Below are 22,504 nucleotides of genomic sequence, written 5' to 3'. Positions count from 1 at the left end.
TCTTTCAACCTGCATTGCTTTCTCTGTCTGACTACTTGCATTGCTTTCTATATGGACTTGCATTTCTTTCTATTGTGAGTCACAAATTTTGGGTTCAAACCATAAGGAGGTTTCAAGAAATTTTTACATTGGGTCATTTGTTGTTTGAGCCATTTGTGTTGGGGGTCACATATAGGTGCATGACACAAAAAAAAAAATGAATTAACAGAGGTGCATAATACGAACCGTTACGACAGAGAGAACAAAGGGCAGATGAGGACGACGTGTATGTGAGCGACAAGGGCAGAAAGACAAGGCCTTCAAGTGTAGGTATGTTTATGAGGAAGTATCAGATATTTCATTTTTCCTCATGCGTTAGGGTTTACTAAATAGGCTGCTAAATGAGAGTTATTTGCGTAGGTACGAGGGTTTCAAAGGTGGACTGGACTAGGGTTTGGCAGCTGCAGCACCAACTAGGTAAGTCTAAACGCTAATGCATGACACGAATGCCATTTTCTCTGTGTGTTATTTATTTGGTATACAAACTCACCATACCCAGCAATGACTCAAATAGCTTACAAAAAGTTTGTACCTTTCACATTTATCATAAATGTATTGTTCTATTTTTCATTTCTCAAATTTTGCCTTTGTTCTAGTTCAATGTTTTGGATATAAATTGTTCATATTTCCCCTTCAACATCTACTGCATTTATCTAATGTTATAGATCATTCACTCCTTAAGACATGATAGTCATGGATCAACAATTACAGACCTAATATATTTTTATTCTTTTCTCAAATTGAATGAAAATCCCTTTGTTCCTTTCACCCTATAGCATGGCCAAGGCATCTACTTTTGCTGGTTTTTGTTAGTGGTTGGCAAGGAGGTGCTGGCATCCCCTTCTATATTTCCAAATTGAATTAAAAGCACAATCTGTCCCCTGTTATTTCCCTCGTTATAGTCATTAGATTATTAATCCATCCATGGTGTTCTATATTCTATGCAACAAGGTCTTCTTTTTTATACTATTTAATTTAATGTAATTTTATATGTTAGTAAGTCAATATAGAAAACAATGCTTTGGATTAGTTCACATAAATTTGTGAATAAATAGATATCAATCTTAGATTATATCTTCAAAAGAAGGTTTTTACAATAAAATTTGAGAACAAAAATAATCATGTTAGCACCAAATATAATGTGGTCTGGACTAGGGTCAAATATTTTATTATAATATTTCTGTTATCACCAAATATTGCACCCGAGCTGAGTAAAATCTATAATAATATTACCGTTCACCAAATATTGCACCTGAGTTGAGTATAATGTCAACTTACTGGTGAAACATGGGATCTCCTTTAGGTTGTGGGTAACCTGTGACTAAGGAGAACCTCCAGAATAGGCTAGTTCCTAAAAATGCTTCACTTAAAATGTACTAACTATTGACTTAATTGAGGAAAAGGGAAGAAAGATTGCTTGTAAAATGAAACATATAGCTAATGAGGTGATGCACCAAATACTTAGACTCGTACCATTATTTGTTGCACACAAATAATTATTTACTCAGCTATTCTTTTGCACAACTCAACTATTGTTACATACTTTTTGTTGGCATTTGATCAATTGATAATGTTTGTTTGCTTGATGCAACCGATATTTGTATGAAATTATAATGTTGAATGATGACTATTTTGTATGTTGTCATTGTTGGCAACTATGTCTATTAACATCTAAGTCCTATAGTGCAACTGGTAAGACTTAACCGGTAAAGTAGAGATAGTTTTATCAGAACCGGTAATTAGGACTTCAATCGGTAAATGGTAGACAAAGTTACAATCCGACAACCGGTATGGGAAATTCATGAAGGGTGAAGTGTTGCAGTTTTGCAGAAGCATTGAAGATTATTAGATGAAGACATGTTCATGACCGCACAAGCAAATTTGATTAGGTGAAAGAATTTTGATTGGTAGAATAGAGGAGTTGATAGAAACTTAACCGGTAGTGATGATAATCACTCAGATCGATTAACCGACACAAAATTTGATGTGTTAAGTCAGTGCACGACTTATGTAAGGAGTGTATTGCATGTTTGTCTAGATTCATTGAACCTAGGGAATTGTTCCAAGGTTCTAGCCGACTTAATGATGTTTTTATAATGTGTGATGAGGTATGAAGAATATAAGAGTGTATGAGCTTGAATCCGAAAAAAAATCATTAGCGGATCTTATCAGACACAAAAGGTGTTATAAGATGATCTTCTCACTGTTGTTATCCTAACAGTTACAACAGCTAAATCCCTTAATCGGGTAGGTCCTAACAGGCCTTAAATCTTTAAGTCCCCTAACAAGACAACTCTAAAAAAAGGTGGTAAATCCTCACACGAGGTTGATCTTAATAGATCATTAGACTCCTCACAGGGCTGATAGGTAAATCCCCTAACTGGGTGACTCTTAATCGGGTTTGCTCCTAACAAGGCATATCATTGTAAGACCTTAACCGGTCAAGATTTCTATTTTGCAGATAGTTATCTTGTGGGTACTAATTCTCACTGTGGTTTTTCCCATTTGGGTTTTACACGTATAAATTGTTTGTGTTATGTGGCCGTTATTCTATTGGTTGATTGCATATGTGATTGTGTTTCTCATTTGCTTATCAAGTTTCAAGTTGTTAAGGTGCATAATCAGATTTGTGTTATTTTTACTTGCACTGATTCACCCCCCCTCTCAATGCCTTATAAGTTCATCAATTGTTATCATAGCCTAACTTCCTTAAGGCTTAACCTCTTGGAAGGGATCTCTAATCCTAAGGCAAATATGGGGGGAGGAATGAGCTTTGGAGAGATGGCTAAAGAACTTGCTGAAACCAAGGAAGAACTTGAAACCTTAAGAGGCAAATACAAGACATCACTAGCTAAAAGGAAATAACTGTCCAAACAATTGTTGGAGATCTCTGACAACAACTCTTTAGATGAGGCGAACATTGATGCACTGGTTGAAGAAGTAGAGAAGCTGAACGGTGAAAAAACTAACCTAAGGAGAGAACTTGAAGCATTAACAATCCAGATGAGTGAGGAACTTGAAGCTAGAAGAAAGGTTGAGGATCAGATCCGAGATAAAGAGCATGAAATCTTTAAGATCAAGCAGGAGAATGCAACCTTGTATGAACATTGGCATGAGGAGAAAGAAGAAAAAGAAGGAATACAATCAGATCTTGAAATGACAATGTCTCTTAGAGAGACCCTCATGAAAAAGAATGAAGACCTTACCAAGGAACTTGCTAAGGCCAATGAGAAGCTTGATAAATTCAATAAGAGCTCCTCTATGCTGGATGAACAGATCCAATCTCAGAGAATTAAAGGAGATGCATCTGGACTGGGACACTCTACATTCGAGGAAGGTAAACCTTTTGGTACAAAGAACAACATGCATGAAGGTAAAACTGCTCCTAAAGTTCAAAAACCTATTGGTAAGAAAGCTTGTAAACCTGTTTGCTTTAAGTGTCATAAACTAGGACATAATGTAATGTTTGTAGAAGCAGATCTGATGTAAACACTGGTTATAGACCTAACACTAGATATGTATCTAGAATATTTGAAGGTTACTGTTATACATGCAACATGTATGGGCATAGATCAGTTGAATGCACATATGGAGCAAACAATCCAGCACCTCACATGAACCCAAGACCTATTGGTGATTGGAGAAGGAATTTCAATGACCGAAGGAACACAAATTGGCAAAGACCTTATGTTAACCGGTCTAGTCCTTATGAGATGGAAAAGAGAGTCAATGTGATTTGTTCAATCTGCAACAATTTTGGACATGTGTCAAAAGACTGGTTTATGAGTTACAAAACAACTTCTTGCTAAGGAGAAAGCTTAGAACAACTACAGACCTTAGCAAAAGAAAGTAAGAACTCCCATCAAACTTCTCTACACATTGCCTTTATGCTAAAACCACTTCCTCACAATCAACAATATCCTTTATGAATGAAAGAAGTGTCTTTTTTTATACCAGAGGCAAAACTTCCTTCTTGTTTGTTTGTTGAAAATGCTCTTAGGTGTCATGAGGATGAGGATGACTTGCTATTCTCTTACTTTTTAAATTGGAAGATAGTTCAAACCATCTCCTATATTCACTTTTGACTTGTTCAACCTACTCCCAACTACTCCTAGATACCTGCAAATGTTGTCTCTACTCCCCTATATAGCTAGATGAGTAGCTGAAATGCCTCATAGATAGTTGCAAATGTCTTCGATGTTGTATAGTAGCGCCTAGATTCTTGGAAGAAACCATTATAACAAGTCATTTTCAGTTGCAACATCCTCAATCTTATAGTTTGAAAAGAATTGAATGCCTTAGATAAACATGATAGATCTCCAAGGGCAAGATATGACACTTCAATTATACATGAGAAGAATTTGGTATGAGATATTTGGGCACATCTATACATATCTTTCATAGTTGAATGCATAGGATATGGTACTTGCACTTCTTAAGGTTTCAGTCATAGAGGGAGTTTTCTAAGGTGGTGTTCTTGTAAAATATTATCAAGAATCCTTTCCTAAGGGAAAGGGTCACTATTCTTATATCTTAATTGTGTTGGTTCATTGTGACCTCATTCATTTTCAACTCCTTTTTTAAGAGCCAAGTATCTACTCACATTAATTGATGAATCTGTTGCATGTGGGCATAGTTTCTGGAGTACAAGAGTGATGTCAATGTTGCTAAAATGTTGTCAATGTTGCCATGATAAATTTTCCGTTGTAATGACAACTTTTTGAGTTGGAGTGCATTATTCACCTTTTCCATTGCTATGGAGTTGGAGTGCATTCTTGACACAAAGACACTCAAGAAGACAAGGAACAAGACCTATTTGCAGTACTTGGTCATGTGGTGAGTTCTTGTCATGGATGATGCTTTATGGATTTTTGAAGATTATATTGTAAAGCATGGGTACACATTTGCAATTTTGTCCTCAAGTGGGACTTGAGTCTTTCTTCCCATTGGGAGTATGGTGTAGGGGGAACCTCATGCCTATGGGATCCACTTTTGGGTTTTTGTCTTGTTTTGTGATGTTTGATGTAAATAAGGTAATTTTGGACCATTATAGATCATATAGGACCATTTGTGAAGTTTTGGGCTCATTTGGGAAAAAAGATGCAAAAGTTGCTAAAAATGTCGTCAATGTTGCCATGACAACTTTTCCATTGTAATGACAACTTTTTGAAAAGTTGTTAAAAGTTAGTTTGGGGTCAGTTGGAGGTTGAGAACTAATTGTGGAGGCATAAATAAGTCTTTTTCACACAACCCCAAGGGTTGGAAACATTGTAATTGAGTTTTGTTCAATATACACACCAATTTTTGTGCATTTTCTAATGTACCAATTTGCAAATTCTATTGGTACGGATTGTACTTGTCATTTGGAGACCTGAGACCACTTGGAGATGAAATTTCTTTGAATCTTCTTTAATTTGGTTTCTATTTCATTTAAATCCATTTAATATCAAGCAAGATATTGAAATTTCTTCCCAAACTGGTAGAAACCCTACCTAAGGTAACCGGTGGGCTAAATAAATGTATAATTAAGTCCTCCATCAGTAGAAATCCCTAGAAATGGGTGGAGAGACTTGTAATCATGCTATGTTTCATATGTCAAATGTGCATGGATTGGTGAGAAGGTTTGCACGTGTGTTGAAGCATTAGGAGGTTTGATATCTCTATGTATCAGACTATGGAGGACAACAAGGCTGGAGAAACACCTTAAAACAAAACAAAAGATTGGTCTACCTTGTGTATGGTGGTATAAGAATGTGTAGGGTCCTTATGAATTAATTAAACTTGATTGGAGGCCATTTTGCTAAGTGAGAACAAGTGTATGGTTGACTGTCCTAAAAGGATAGACTGTGATAGTGTTATTTAACCAGTGTTGTTGCCCACAAATAGAGTCTTGGTGGGAAGTTTGACTCGTGGATGCTCAAAGGATGGATCATATACCTTGGGTAGGGTCCCTCATGTCAAGGTTAATAAGTTATAAGTCATAGATGTGTTGATTTGGCCTCTGGCCATCAACGTTGACAATCCTAATTGTGAAAGGCTAGTAATCACCAACCCTAGTAGGCGTGGAATTGTTGAGAGACACTGATAAGATTTGATCATAAGTCTATAAGCCCCAAAACCAATTTTCTATGTTGTCCACGTTGCCATCATAATGTTGATTCAAGCCCTTATAGGATGTCCAAGCCTAGAGGCCTAAGAAATGTATCCAAGAGCACTTGAAAATGATGATGTATGAAACCACTATCATTGCATGTTGAAACCTTTGTGTGTGTCCCTCCTCTGTATCACTTCATCACTCTTACGATATTCAAGATGTTTCCATGGAGAAGCAATATGATTCTTCTATTCAAATGATATGTATAGATAATGGGCGAAAATGTGAACCAACCCTTTTAGGATTCTTGCACTAAGTACATGACATATGTCATCAATATTTAGTTCTCTAAACCCATCAATAGAATGATGTCACTAAAATAAATAAAAAATATCACTAAGAGATAAAAATGATATACATCAATCACAGTCTATGACGACATTCTATTTGGATAAAGAAAATAATTGTGCTAACTATATTTAAAATGACACTCCCCACAAGGTAATTCAAAATATCACTTCAAAGGAAGTTTGGTCCACTATAAAGCCTAATATTTCCTTCTTTAGGTATTTGGTAGTGAGGATTGTGAATTCTTACTAGATGGTCAATATAAAGAAATGGAGAAGATTTAGCAATTCTTGTTCTTTTATTATTTTAAGGATATGAAGGCTTATCAATTATTTAATCTAATCACTAGATTTAGCAATTCTTGTTCTTTTATTATTTTAAGGATATGAAGGCTTATCAATTATTTATTCTAATCACTAGATGTTTACATTATGATAAATTCAAGTTGATGAGTCCTTCAAATAGATGGATCCTCCATCCTCTTCATATTCACTAGTACCTAACCCACATTATTAATCTCATAAGTATACTTCAAATTATGGTCGTATTCTTCCATCCACACCTCCTCACACTCATGTCTTTTCTTAGTTGGACCCATAGTACTATTAAGAAGGCTATATTGTTAGTTGGTGATCCTATGAATTATTGATGCACTCACCCATAGAATTCTAGTTCTAGTATTTTGTTCATGTTATATCTACTGATGTGCAAATGTTTTAAGAGACTTATGGTATTCTAGATTTGGTTTCTCTTCACAAGGGAAGAAAGATGGTTTAGTGTAAGTGGGTGTATTAATCAATGCTTATAGCTAATGGTTCTATTGAAAGATATAAGGAACATCTCTCAACAAGGGGTTTTTCATAGGTTGAGGTTATTGAATACTCCAAAAAATCCCTTATAAACAAGATGAATTTTATTCACCTTGTACTTTATATTACTCCATCTAAGAGATGACTAGTTTTCTATTATATTTCACGACAATCTTCATGAGGAGATCTACATGGAGTAGCCTCTAGGATAAACATATGAATATTCACTTATTTATGGTGTTTTTAATGCATTATATGATCTCAAACAAGCATCTCATGAAGTTAGTTATGAGAAGATTGACAATTACTTGCTTGCATCTATTTTCACAAATTGCAACTTCATTCACACAATATCTATTTTGAGACATGAAGATGATACTTTCATATTCTTATTATTATTTCTAGATGATTTAATTCTAAATAGTATCTCCTCATCCATGCTTTTAGATATTCAACACACTTGGTAGAGCACTTCAATATGACTAATCTTTGACTTTTACGACATATATGACTCTTGTTGATAACATCACAGTTTATATTGTAGGTATTGGTGTGCATATGGTCTACAAGACAATAGGAATAAGCCGCCACCTAAGAAGCGTGATCAGAAATATTAGAAAAAATGAGGTTGTTCATGCCACTTCATTATTAAGGTGTTCTATGGTAGGCCAGATGTGGTCATCTTGACATTCAAGCAACTGTTGCATGTAGACAACAATGGTGAATTGTGTTATAGTGTGGATGATACAAGGAATGAGATGCACTCTCAATTTGCACCAAACTTCTCAGAGGAATGCAAAGCATATATAGAGGGCTTATTGCTAATGGATGTTAGTGTTGATGCTATAATGGACATACATCTTGATGATCCTGGTTTCTGTAGCATGTTGAGGAAGAGAGATTCATTCATAACACACAAGGATGTTATGAATGTGGCAATAAGGGTCTGCTCTATTTGATCATGAAAGCACGCTCACGACGCTACTAACATCTTAGAATGGAAAAAATAAGATGAGGCTAATTTTTTATATTTTTTTTCCAGCAACCACAATGTCCCAACACACCTTTCATTATGGGAATACGAATGTCATGGATGCTCAACATGATGGTTCGACATTCACATGACTCAATCATCTCGATGGATTCCACATTTGCAAAAAATAAATATGGGGCAAGTCTCCTCAAACTCCTCCTTATGTGTCTTCATCATATTTTCAAGTTTCCCTTTGCATTCCTATATGCTAATGATTTTTCGTGGTTGTTTTTTAAAATAGTACCAATTTTATTCGTTGCTCATTTTTGACGAGCAAAAAGCGGGGGTGCCCATTGCATGGGCAGTGCCATCGAGGAACAAGATTGAGGACATTCAAGTGTGGTTGGTGGAGTTATAGAGACGAGCAAAGGAAAAGAGGCATGACTGGAGGATCAATGCATTTATCATAGATGATGCGATTGCAACAATACAAGCGATAGAGTGCGTGCATGTTTCAATTGTTTGAATTGATCAAATCAAATAGTAAGATATGTTGCTCTATGTTTTATTCTATATGATCAGGCATAATTAGTCGTTGTGTTTGAAATATTGTTGTTTTTCAATGCCATGTCATACTATGTATTTGGCACGTACATCGAGCATGGTTGAAGAATGTCTACAAGTATGAAACAAAGGAAAAATCAATGGACATTTTTCACTGTCTAAGGCAGATAATGATGACAATGCAAGAAAGAAGAGATCGCTATTCAACAATTTCACACTTTGACGAATTTAGTTATCAACCATGATTCCTAAAGTACTTCTACAACACATGGTGTCAAGGAGATGGTTTTATTGGTGAGTTTTATGTTTTAATAGATTTGCCTTCAATGACTCGTTAACTCATTTGATGTGATAGTTGATGCATTTGTTTGTTAGTTGACGTCATACATTTTATTTTTGTAGCTATGTGGGCGAAAAACTTCATGACTTTAGAACAAATAAAACCAGAAGTTTCAACATTTTGGATTTATTAAAAACTATAGGTTGACACATTTGCAAACTAGTACAGACAGGGCAAAGGAAATTCCTAATGTCAATTGTGTTCTAGATGACACTCATCCTGGTTGGCATTGGGTGAAAAGTCAGTCTTCATGCAATTGGTATGTAGTTAGGAAATGTGGCGATCACTTGTACATATGTGACTGTTCGTGGAGTTTGCAAGGAAACACGTGCAAAAAATCATTCGATAATTCATGTCTCCCAGGTAAGTGGACATTAAATGCTAGTCAACTTGTTTGGTTTGTGAATATTGATCTTTGCTGATTTAAAAGATCCACATTTCACTTTAAGTACATGTTTCATGCAGATCCTATTCTCATGTCAAATCCAATTTCTACTAGTGTTAACGAAGACCCAACACCTCAACTGATCGTCAATAGTGTAATACCCTAAAAATGGTCATCTAAACCATGAGCCCTTAATCTCGACAACATCACCAAGGTCCTAACCAAAGGCAATTAAATAAATCTTGAACACACAATTAATTCTTTAATCATCAATGTCACATGTCAAAATCAATCAACCAATATTAATTAAATATTTATTTAATTAATTGATCATTCCAAGTAAATCATTTTAAACACTTATCTTATTTATTTTATTAAATATCTTTTGCATATTTAATCAAATAAATCAATTTGCCATTAAATCATAAAAAAAAGAATTAATTTAAAAAATAAATAAAAATTGTTTTAAATCTTCAAAAAAGGAAACATATCAAGAAAGAGGAATTGGAAATTATGAGCACAAATCTTCAAAAAAGGAAACAAATAAAAAAATGAATTAATTGACAAAAAAAAATAAAAAATTTGAGAAAAAAAATCAATTGGAGATAATCTTGAAAAACAAATTAAAAATTGATAAATAATCTCAAAGAAAACAATTAAAACAATTAAATATTAAAATTGAATGAAATAGAGAATAAATCAGTTTTTTTCTGATTTTATCTTAATTTGAGTTCAATTTCTTTTAAAACTGAGAAAAACATCCAATCACATCAATTCACTTGGATTGTGCTTCCTCTTGGAGAATCTTGACCACTCATCATCATTTGATCTCAGCCTTTGGTTTCTTTCTGAATTTTCTATAAATTCAGGCTCTCATCTCCTAATCAAAAATCCTGGAGAATATATTGTTATTATGTTGTTTTTGCTCTAGGTTCATTGAGAATTTGCATTGAGATATTGCATATTAGTTATTTCATATTGCTTAAATCATTTAGCTTAAATATTCATATATTGCTTAAATCATGTTAGATTAATCTTGCATATCTAGTTTAAATCTTGCATCCATTTAGCTCATATTCATGCTCATATAGATTTAAAAATCTTTCGTTTAGGTGTTGTCTAGTCACAAGATAACTTAGCAATCTGAGAGCAATCTAAACTCACATCTACTAGAAGGCAATGGGTCGCTTTGTAATGGTTTATTGTTCATTGATTATTGATTTACTAACCATGCATCTATTGACTTAATTAAAGTGTTATGTATTCCAGATACAGATACAGATACAGGTCCACTTTTCATACACACATTTTTGGCGCCCATCGTGGGGCTCGAATACACTACTACAATATTTCTGATGTTTCTTGAACAAATTTAATGTTTGGTTTTTATAACTAATAAACATGTGTTAAATTTGCAAATAAAAATCTTTCTTTTTGCTTGTTCTTCTGTGACAGTGAAAAATGGTCTCTGTTTGGAAGGCATAACGTTTTATTGAACCGTTGGATTTAAACCAATTTTTGATATGCAGTTGAAAACCAAGTTTTATACAGTTTCATCAAAGCGATTTTCCAAAGAATTTTGGGTTTGAAAGTTAGGAATAACAGAGTGCAGTACTATCATTTTACTTATTCTTCCGTGATAGTAAAAAACGGTCTCTATTCAGAGGGAATAATTTTTTATTGAACCGTTGGATATAAACAAAATTTTAATATGTTCTGTAAAACCAAGTTTTCCACATTTCCACCGAAGCAATTTTCCGAATTGGCTCTAGTTGAAAAGTTACAAATGACAGAGTGCAGTATTATCAAAACTGTCATAACTAGGATAGTCATAAAAAATGGAAATTCTTGTTAGATTAGTTTAATTTACAGTTTGCATGCTAGAATTTTCTTTTGATGATTTTTTTTTAATGTTATTTTGACAACTAATTTTGGGCTTTTAATGTTTGCAAGTCCGCTTGACAAAGAATTTATCAATCAAACATACGCCTGTCAAAGAATAAAAAAACACGACTACTGATTGTTGGTTTTGCAGGTTGCCTAAAGAGAATCAACCAAACATCGTGTATTCTTTAAGTTAATTTTTAGGCACTTAAATTGCTATCTGGTTAAAGAAAAAACATGTCTTTTGCGTTTTCAGAAAAATCTTAGAGGTAGGAGAGTATGCTCTTGTCTTTTACAGACAATCATAAATCTAGACCCTTGAAGCTTTTTTCTAAGTTTTGAGATTTGTGTACCTTTAGCGGGCCTGTCACAGTGGGAAAAAGTAATCACCCCGTGAGAACGACCCAAGTGAGTACAACTGGACCTGAGCATTCCAACTCACTATAATAAACAGGCCTTTGGTGATTAAAGTCTCAGAGGATGAGATTATTTGAGTTTTCTCTTTGAGATCTCTCATATTGAGCATTTTGTAGGGCCTCGCGGTCTCAATCACGTTTACGTGACTACATCTTGTTTTGGTACCTTGTCGGGCTATAGGCCTCAATCATGCTTGCGTGACTTAAAGGTGTAATTTCAAACGAAATTCCTAACTAAGAACTATAAGATAGAAGCTACCTGGTTCACCTCCGAAAGGGGGATAATCTTTGTGCAAGAGAGACAGTAGTTCTCCCAAGACACTTGCCATATTGTGCCCCCATTAGCATTTGGACTCGGCTAATACGACGTTGAGAATCCATTGCGTGAGACTCAGCGACCGTATTCTGATTAGCTATTGGGTGTGTACCTAAGTCAGCAAGCAAAGATTTACTTCTCTAAGCCAACTTCTGTAGGGTTAGTGTGTTGTGATTGAATTATTATACATCTTGCATGTTTTATGTGTTTTCACCCCTGAAACTGAAACAGAAATACTGAAACTAGAGAAAACAATTCAACAACTCAGTGATAAACTTTGTCGTACAAATTCTTGTTCTTGTCAGTGAAAACAGTCAAACCTGCCCAGACCAGTCTACAGTGAGCATAAAACTGGACATCATCCTCCTGAGCATAAACAATCTTGATAGTGTACGCTTGCCGTTGTGTTGCACGATTTTGTCGATCATCTCTAAGCTAGTTCAAACATCTTATCAAACCTAAGTTAGATAACGTCTTACACATGATATATCATTCCTGAAACCAGACCAGATCTCAATTACTTCCCTCAATCACTATGTTAAACGAACAACTAGCTACAATTTGATCTTGACTTCTGTAGCACATCTAGCTCTCGGTCCCGTCGATTGTAAATGCCTATTCAAACGAGAAACTCTTCTAATTTTTTTGACAAAAGTAAGAAGTCCATAGCTGCCTTAGCTCAACAAATTCAAGATCTCAGAGAGAAATATATGACATTCAAGCTCAATGAAAAGATTCAATGACACCTCTTGAGATAAAACTTCATGATATTAAGAACACTAGACTTCAAGAAATTCTAAAACAATTATATAAGATGGAACAAGAAGTAATTGACAATCAAAAGCCAAATCTCAAACAAGCTCACAAGACACCTTCACCAAGACATAAAGACATTTCCTCCAAATATCCTCTATATAGACAATTTACACCTTTGGGGAAATCTATTGAGTCGACTTTGAAAGAGCTTCTTGAGCATAATCTTATCATATTGCCTAAAAAGACCACATGGGGATGTGAATTTGTGAGTAATTATTGTACATATCATAGACAAAATGAACATAAGACTGCGAAATGCATGGAATTAAAACATAAGATTCAAGATGTCATTGATAATGGTGTCATTGAAATTGAAGATCCAAATGACTCACCTAAAGAAAAAGAAGGAACTATTTCTAAGCATGATCAAAATCATGAACCTATATCTAGCAAGGCTCCATATGTAACCTCCATCCCTTCCATGATGTTTTCATCTCCTTCAAACAATGAAACTTCTCATGTTTACCTTCAAGGGCTATCTCCTATGGAAATCCAAGTTAATGGAAATATTGATACAAGTTCCTCTAAAAGTTTAAGAATCTCAGATCCTATGCCATCATGCACTCCAATTCCAATCATACCCACTCCAGAGAGTCCCACTCAAAATGTTTCCCCATCATGCCAAAATATGGAGACCTTCCAAGAATCTCCTACGCCTATGCAAAATCCTAACCCTTCCTTAGAAGTGGTTCCATGCCAAGAGGATAATTTGAAGAATGAAGAAACAAGTCCTATAATAAATCAAGACCCACACACCAAAACTCCTCAATCCCATCTAATGATTGAAAAAGATCCCACCTCCCTAGATTCCCATGATGATCCCTTTATACCTTTCCATTTCTTCCAAGATGAACTCTTTCCATCTCAAGAGCAATACATCCTTCCAAATCTCATTCCTAATCCACTTTTTAAGCAAGATCATGATGCCTCTTCCACTTTTTCAAATGATCCTATTCAAAATGAAGAGTCAAACACCCTTCCTACTCTATCCAATGATCCTCTTCCATGTCAAGATCAAAGTATCCCTTCATCTCCTTGTCATAATCCTCCATATTCACCTCAAGGATCCATCATGCCTACAAATCCCTCTCATGATCCTATCATTCCTTACATTCCACCTCCATCTCATAATGGACTCGTGCCTTCTTTCCAAAGAAAAGTGTATCCTACAAGTCAAAATATTTATAAAGGCAAAGGGGTAAATCTCCACAAGCAAGAACCCCTCCATATTAAAGAAAATGTTAAAGGTCATGGCCTTAGGGACATTTGTCAAGATGTTGGTATCTCTCATAAATCCTACATTTCTCCGGTTAAACCCAAATATACGCTTTCTCCATCATCGCTTCCATCCATTCTAGGTCCCTATATCCCTCCATCCCTTATGCAGGATCAACAAAGGCACACGTCTTCGAGTACCTTCCATCCTATAAAATATGTCCATATCATTCCTATCTATCCACACATTATTTTCTCCCTCCAGGCAATTTGGATGCCAAACATAAAAGTCATAAGTCAAGTAATCCACATGTATTCAAGGATCAACATGTCCCATCTAATCGACATGTCAAAACAAAAAAAAATATGATCCAAAAAGAAAAAGAAAAATACAAAATGCCACAAAGGCCCACAAAGAAAGAAGCAAAGTCAAAAGTTATATGGGTTCCTAAGGAACTTGTACAAGCAATGCGCTCTAAGGAACTACAAAAGCATGAAAAATAAAAAACCATGTGGATCCCTAAGCGACTGCTTGAAGCACAACAATCTAAAGAAAAATAAAAATCGACATCCAAAATTGTTGTTCTTCCATCCAAACCTTCCGAGTCTATTCCTCCATCACCTCCTTCATCCATTTTGGGTTCTTATGCCCCCAAATTTGTAACCTTTCTTCCATCCAAATCTCAAAATCTAAGATTCACTTCTCCTCCATATGTCCACCATCCTTCAAGGCATGTGCCAATGTTGATCTTTCCAGCGTTTCCATCTATCAATACACAATTCTTCCAACATCCCATCCATTATCCAACACCTCTTTTTCACCCTTCCATCCCTCTTATCCCATCCTTTGCATAAATCTATAGGAGTTGAGAAAATGCAACACCACAAGAGCCCAAATAATCTCTGTAAGCTGAAAAACCTGTTACAAGGAGAAGCAATGAAGCAAATCACAGAAGGAAAGAATACACAGGAAAAATATGCTCCAAAAGAAGAGAGCTCAATAATCTCCAAAATGTATAGTCAATAATAATCCTTTTTCATACAATGAAAAGAAAGAACTCAACCTTTAATAGGTCAAGAAACCCTAAAAGGGGAAACCTAGGTTTGCACATAATAATTAATTAAAACAATTAATTATATGCACCTAAAGTTAGTTTAAGTGTAAAAGAGATAAAGGGAACTTAAATAATTAAACAAATAATGTTTAATTAATCAAGTAAATACTTGAATACTCTAACACCCCCCCGTAAGCTAGACTTAGGGAGAAGCTAAAACCTAAAACAACTATTGAAAGCAATAAAGATGGGTCCCGACAATAAGGCCTGATCAGGTATCCAAATATAATGAAATCTCTATGAACTGGAGAAATAGAGAAAACCACATGGGAACAAAACTCTACTCCAAAAAGAGATGGAAAAGAACACCACTGAAGCATGAAGAACCTGCAAACTCTGTCGAAGAATAATTGCTGATCTGAAGAACCTCCACTGAAATAGAACATGACCAGGTAGAGAAGACTATAATCTGTATGAGTGCCCTCAAATGACACTACCGAATCAGAAGGCAAACAAGGCAAACAACTGAAATCGAAGATACAGATGACATGAAAACACCAAAACCTGAAGAGCTGATTAATTGAACCACGGAAGCATTAGAACCAACAGGACAAACCTCCCCATAATGCTGACACGGGAGAGGGACAGGAACACTGAAAAGAACAGCAAAAAAAAACTGCATGACGAAGAACCAGGAACATTTAAGGTGCTGAGAAAAGTACATTGTGTCATGGAAGGAACACTCACTTGACACACATCATGAGGCGAATGTCATGGAAGAAACACTCACTTGACAAAGGAAGATGACAAACAACAGGCAAACATTAACCCCCTCATGACACTTTATCAATGGTGCATGTACAAGAAGACACAAAATATGCAAGATTCCAAGTAAACAATGCATGATGACACTTTATTTCAATGTGTTTGCATAAATATAAGCTACAACGATAAAAAGATTGGAAAGAAAAACGTTAACCAAAATAGAGACATCCTATTCAGAGAAGAGATCCCAGGACCTGAAATAACCACGATATCCATCAAAGTGCTGAAAAGCAAAAAACTGATTAAAATATGCATTGAGAAGAATCTGGAAATAAAACTTAGATGGCTGGAGAGTACACAGCACACGTTTTTCGAAAATATAAAGTTTTCAAAAAACGGAGTTCAGATGCTCATTCTACATCTCCCGGAGTGCAAAAACTAGACCTCACTTTGACTGGAAAAAAACACAATCAAACAACAAAATTAGAAAAAATTACCAAGATGACAAGGTCTGGCTCAGAACCAGCTTTCTGACGCCTTTTTCGTTTTCGAAAAAACGATTCCGTATGCCCAAGATAGGGCCAAAAAACCAATTCTCCCCCTGAAAAAGGCCAAAAAGGAGGTTTGGTGGCTCTTTGGTGGTCCGGTGGCCAGTGGGTGGCGGCCGGGTGGCGTTCCGGTGGCTAGACGGTGGTCGGCCGGAAAAAGGGGTCGCTGGGGTGGTGGGCTCGGGCGGAGCGGTGAATTGAGCGATGCGAGGGGCAAGCGGCAACCGGGGCTGAGCGCTGCCGGGGAGCTGAGCGCGCTGCAGCGGCGGCGGGCTTGAGTTCCAAAGGCGGTCGGAGTTGGGGAAGCGAGGCGCAGGCAGAGGTTGGGAGAAGATTTGTTGGGGGCACTGCAGCGGTGGCAGCCAGAGGCGGGGAGCCGGGGCCGGCGGGGGTTGGGGAAGCCGGAGGCCGGTGGATGCAGGGAGGTCGGCAGGGGGCCGGGTCGACAGGAAAGAAGACACCGGCGGTCGGGGAGACGGAGGCTGGTGGGGGTTGGGAAAAAACGGCCGACGGTAGGGGGTCGTGGAGCTGTATGGGCCTGCAAACATGGCAGGGGCCCCACGGTACCCTGCGTACCCCCATAAATTTTTGCCAAAAACAAATTTATTTATTTTTTTAGAAAAAACTTTTTTTTCCTTTTCTTTTTTTGAAAGAATTTTTTTTAATAAAAAAACAAAAATTCGGCCTACATGCCGTAAAAAGGAAAAATAATTTTTTTGAATTTTTTTCTCGAACTGTGTGCCAGGGTCGTATGACTTAGATCTGGAGAAAAAAATGCTCCCAGAGACTCAGGAACCAAAATAGGTCGAATTTTATATGACCATAGGGGTTTTTGGGCCTTCTGAGCATGATGGTGAGGTCCGTTTAGGCCCAAAGTGCTTAGAAAAAGGGTCAAACCCTAGGTACATAAAAAATTCCTGAAACCTCAGATCTGCTTCCAAAGCAAAATTCTCAAAACAAGAACAGGTAGCTTCAGATCTAAAGGTCTGATACCATAGAGGAGTTGAGAAAATACAACACCACAGGAGCCCAAATAATCTCTGCAAGCTGAAAAACCTGTTACAAGGAGAAGCAATGAAGCAAATCACAGAAGGAAAGAATACACAGGAAAAATATGCTCCAAAAGAAGAGAGCTCAATAATCTCCAAAATGTATTGTCAATAATAATCCTTCTTGATACAATGAAAAGAAAGAACTCAACCTTTAGTAGGTTAAGAAACCCTAAAAGGGAAAACCTAGGTTTGTACATAATAATTAATTAAAACAATTAATTATATGCACCTAAAGTTAGCTTAAGTGTAAAAGAGATAAAGGGAACTTAAATAATTAAACAAATAATGTTTAATTAATCAAGTAAATATCTGAATACTCTAACACCCCCTCGTAAGCTAGACTTAGGGAGAAGCTAAAACCTAGAACAGCTACTGAAAGCAGTAAAGATGGGTCCCGACAACAAGGCCTGATCAGGTATCCAAATACAATGAAATCTCTATGAACTGGAGAAATAGAGAAAACCACATGGGAACAAAACTCTACTCCAAAAAGAGATGGAAAAGACCACCACTGAAGCATGAAGAACCTGCAAACTCTGTCGAAGAATAATTGCTGATCTGAAGAACCTCCACTGAAATAGAACATGACTAGGTAGAGAAGACTATAATCTGTATGGGTGCCCTCAAACGACACTACTCGAATCAGAAGGCAAACAAGACAAACAATTGAAATCGAAGATACAGATGACATGAAAACACCAAAACTTGAAGAGCTGATTAATCGAACCACGGAAGCGTTAGAACCAACAGGACAAACCTCCCCATAATGCTGACAAGGGAGGGGGACAGGAACATTGAAAAGAACAACAAAAAAAAACTGCATGACGAAGAACCAGGAACATCAAAGGTGCTGAGAAAAGTACATGGTTTCATGGAAGGAACACTCACTTGACACACATCATGAGGCGAATGTCATGGAAGAAACACTCACTTGACAAAGGAAGATGACAAACAACAGGTAAACATTAACCCCCTCATGGCACTTTATCAATAGTGCATGTACAAGAAGACACAAGATATGCAAAATTCCAAGTAAACAATGCATGATGACACTTTATCTCAATGTGTTTGCATAAATATAAGCTACAACGACAAGAAGACTGGAAAGAAAAACGTTAACCAAAATAGAGACATCCTACTCAGAGAAGAGATCCAAGGACCTGAAACAACCACGATATCCACCAGAGTGCTGAAAAACAAAAAATTGATTAAAATATGCATTGAGCAGAATCTGGAAATAAAACTTAAATGGCTGGAAAGTACACAACACACGCTTTTCGAAAATATAAAGTTTTCAAAAAACAGAGTTCAGATGCTCATTCTACATCTCCCGGAGTGCAAAAACTAGACCTCACTTTGATTGGAAAAAAACACAGTCAAACAACAAAATTAGAAAAAATTACCAAGATGACAAGGTCTGGCTCAGAACCAGCTTTCTGACGTCTTTTCGTTTTCGAAAAAATGACTCCGTATGCCCAAGATAGGGCCAAAAAACCAAATCCCCCCCTGAAAAAGGCCAAAAAGGAGGTCTGGTGGCTCTTTGGTGGTCCGGTGGCTAGTGGGTGGCGGCTGGGTGGCGTTCCGGTGGTTGGGCGGTGGTCGACTGGAAAAAGGGATCGCTGGGGTGGTGGGCTCGAGCAGAGCGGTGAACTGAGCGACGCGAGGGGCAGGCAGCGGCCGGGGCTGAGCGCTGCCGGGGAGCTGAGTGGCGTGGGGAGCAGAGGGCGCAGCAGCAGCAGCGGGCTCGAGTTCCAACGGCGGTCGGAGTTGGGGAAGCGGGGCGCAGGCAGAGGTCGGGAGCAGATCTGCTGGGGGCACTGCAGCGGCAGAGGCGGGGAGCCGGGGCCGGTGGGGGCTGGGGAAGCCGGAGGCCGGTGGATGCAGGGAGGCCGGGTCGACGGGAAAGAAGACACCGGTAGTCGAGGAGATGGAGGCTGGTGGGGGCTGGGGAAAAACGGCCGGCGGCAGGGGGCCGTGGAGCTGTACGGGCCTGAAAACATGGCAGGGGCCCCACAGTAACCTGCGTACCCCCATAAATTTTTGCCAAAAACAATTTTTTTTTTTTTTTTAGAAAACTTTTTTTTCCTTTTCTTTTTTTGAAAGAATTTTTTTTAATAAAAAAGAAAAAATTCGGCCTGCATGCCGTAAAAAGGAAAAATAATTTTTTTGAATTTTTTTCTCGAATTGCGTGTCAGGGTCGTACGACTTGGATTTGGAGAAAAAAATGCTCCCAAAGGCTCAGGAACCAAAATAGGTCGAATTTTATATGACCATAGGGGTTTTTGGGCCTTCTAAGCACGATGGTGAGGTCAGTTTAGGCCCAAAGTGCTCAGAAAAAAGGTCAAACCCTAGGTACATAAAAAATTCCTGAAACCCCAGATCTGCTTCCAAAGCAAAATTCTCAAAACAAGAACAGATAGCTTCAGATCTGAAGCTCTGATACCATAGAGGAGTTGAGAAAATACAACACCACAGGAGCCCAAATAATCTCTGCAAGCTGAAAAACCTGTTATAAGGAGAAGCAATGAAGCAAATCACAGAAGGAAAGAATACACAGGAAAAATATGCTCCAAAAGAAGAGAGCTCAATAATCTCCAAAATGTATTGTCAATAATAATCCTTCTTCATACAATGAAAAGAAAGAACTCAACCTTTAATAGGTCAAGAAACCCTAAAAGGGAAAACCTAGGTTTGCACATAATAATTAATTAAAATAATTAATTATATGTGTATACACCTAAAATTGGCTATGAACAATTAAATAAATATTTTATATTTATTTAATAATTATTTGTCTATTAAATAGTTAATTCGAAAAGATTAATCTATTTAATTCATTTCATGTCTTTCTATTAATTAATATTTAATTAATTAATTCATCTATCTTATTCCTCTAATTAATTAAATATCTAATATTTAATTATTCCTCTAATCAAGTTAATTAAATATCTAATATTTAATTATCTCCTCCAAGTTAATTAAATATCTAATATTTAATTATCTCCTCCAAGCAATTAAATATCCAATATTTAATAGTTATTCTCCTATCTTATAGTCTCAAATATTTAAAGATTTCCTAAATTATTTAATCCTTTTCCTAACTCACCTTCCATCTCCACTTCATCTTCCTTTTGCCAACTCACCCATCATGTGGCTAAGGAAATTAATATTCCTTAAATAATAATTTATCATTTATCTTCAACCTCCAAAATTAATGAAATTGTGTACATACACACATTTCATAACCATTTCTTATATTCTCTCCAACACCCTCTACATCTTAGGAAGGACTTGAGTCCACTTGTCCTATCATGCCTAAATTTCCTCCAACCATCCCTAGATTCTCTCAGTCAGCAACCTAGTCAAGGTGAGATGAGTGACACTTGTCTTCTCCTTCCCCGTTTCTCTCAACCTTCACTTTTGCTCATGACCATTCAAATCTGCAGATCTGATCAGGACCGTTGATCTGAGCCACATCATCTAATCTTCTGAAAGTCTATAAAATCAAGAGCTTTAGTTGAGAGAGAGTTAGACTTCAAAGAGACTTCAAGAGACTTGAAGAGTCTTCAAAATAGTCTTCAAGCTAATTTTATGCATCCGTGAGTTTTTGAAGCAAATAGAAACTATCATATAGTATCATTTAGAAATTATCATGTAGCATTTTGCATATCATATTATCAGTTAACTACAAGTTATTAGTCCATTCTTCATATGCCATCTTGGAAGCCAACAGTGCATTGTTTGAGAGCACACCATCTGCAACCAAAAATAGTAGAGTTAGGACATAATGAGACATAAGCCATGAAGGTAAAATAATGTTTTATTTTAGTATGTATTTCATGTAGTTTCATTGGTGGATTTTAGATTTCTTGTATGCATTTCTATTGTATTTTGTGAAACTAACTTATTACAGGTAATCTTTAAAAATCTAAAAATAAAATAAAAATTAACGCATTTGTTATGTAGATTCACGCATGTGTGAATTCTGACAACGCTTTTGTTCAATAGGTTAGCGCATTTGCATCACACGTTAGCGCATATGCATCACAAATTAACACATGTCATGTAGGTTAGCGCTTTTGCCTGAAAATCTGCACATTTGCATCATGGGTTACATCATGGGTTAGCGCATTTGCATCGCAGGTTAGCGCTTTTGAAGATAGGTTAGCGCTTTTGTAATGTAGGTTAGCGCATTTGACAGATGGGTTAGCGCATTTGACAATTGTTTTAGCGCATATGTTCTCTAAGATAGTGCATTTGAAACAGAGTGCAAAATTTTTAATCAAATCTTGAAATTAGGCTTGTGCAAGGGTAATATATAGGGTATAAGTGACATTTTCTCTTCTCTTTTCTCTTTCTTATACTTTAAGTTATATTCCATATATATTGTCAGGATGTTTGAGAAGGGTTTTAGACCTCTAGGAGTTATAATGCAAAATCTAGTTTTTGGAAGATCCTCCAAATTTCAGACTTAGTCAAATTTCAGGGCATTTCAGAATCAAGAGTGAAAAATTTGTAACCACGATTTGAAATTAGGCTTGTGGAAGCCCACCTAAGGTTTTGGATTTTCACCAACTTCTTTTATTGGAGATTTGGAGGAATTAAGTTAGGATTTAGTGATTTCTTTTCTAGCTTTTTCAAAGTTGGTTAAAAAGAACTCATATTTCCTTTTTGGGTAAAAAAAACTTCATTTTTCAATTTGGTGTTCTAAAAAGTACCTCACTTGTTTTTGGGCTCTAAAAATAATCACATTTGCAAGGTAAAAAGAACAACAAATCAAACATTTACTTTCTTGCAAAGTTAGGATTCACGCCTCAAATTTTGGGCTCTAAAAAGAACAACAATCTTTCATTTTCTTGCAAAGAGAAAAAACACAATCAATCTT

The 22,504-nt window shown here is 36.5% G+C and overlaps 1 long non-coding RNA gene across 2 annotated transcripts in view; it reads left to right on the top strand.

Annotated features, from left to right (window-relative positions):
- LOC131038328 (uncharacterized) overlaps nucleotides 1-22,504 on the top strand; it is a 45,731-nt gene continuing 23,227 nt past the window's right edge. The window contains exons 1-3 of one of the 2 annotated variants that reach the window (XR_009104406.1): nucleotides 1-309; nucleotides 400-456; nucleotides 10,822-10,999. This is a non-coding gene — a long non-coding RNA (uncharacterized LOC131038328). Of the gene's footprint in view, nucleotides 310-399; nucleotides 457-10,821; nucleotides 11,000-22,504 lie in introns of those variants that run through there. The other variant, XR_009104407.1, reaches the window with a different exon arrangement.

The sequence above is a fragment of the Cryptomeria japonica genome, chromosome 6 (genome assembly GCF_030272615.1).
Source record: "Cryptomeria japonica chromosome 6, Sugi_1.0, whole genome shotgun sequence".
Lineage (NCBI taxonomy): Eukaryota > Viridiplantae > Streptophyta > Pinopsida > Cupressales > Cupressaceae > Cryptomeria > Cryptomeria japonica.
Note: the sequence above shows the minus strand (reverse complement) of the source record. Positions and strands in the feature narration are given on the sequence as shown.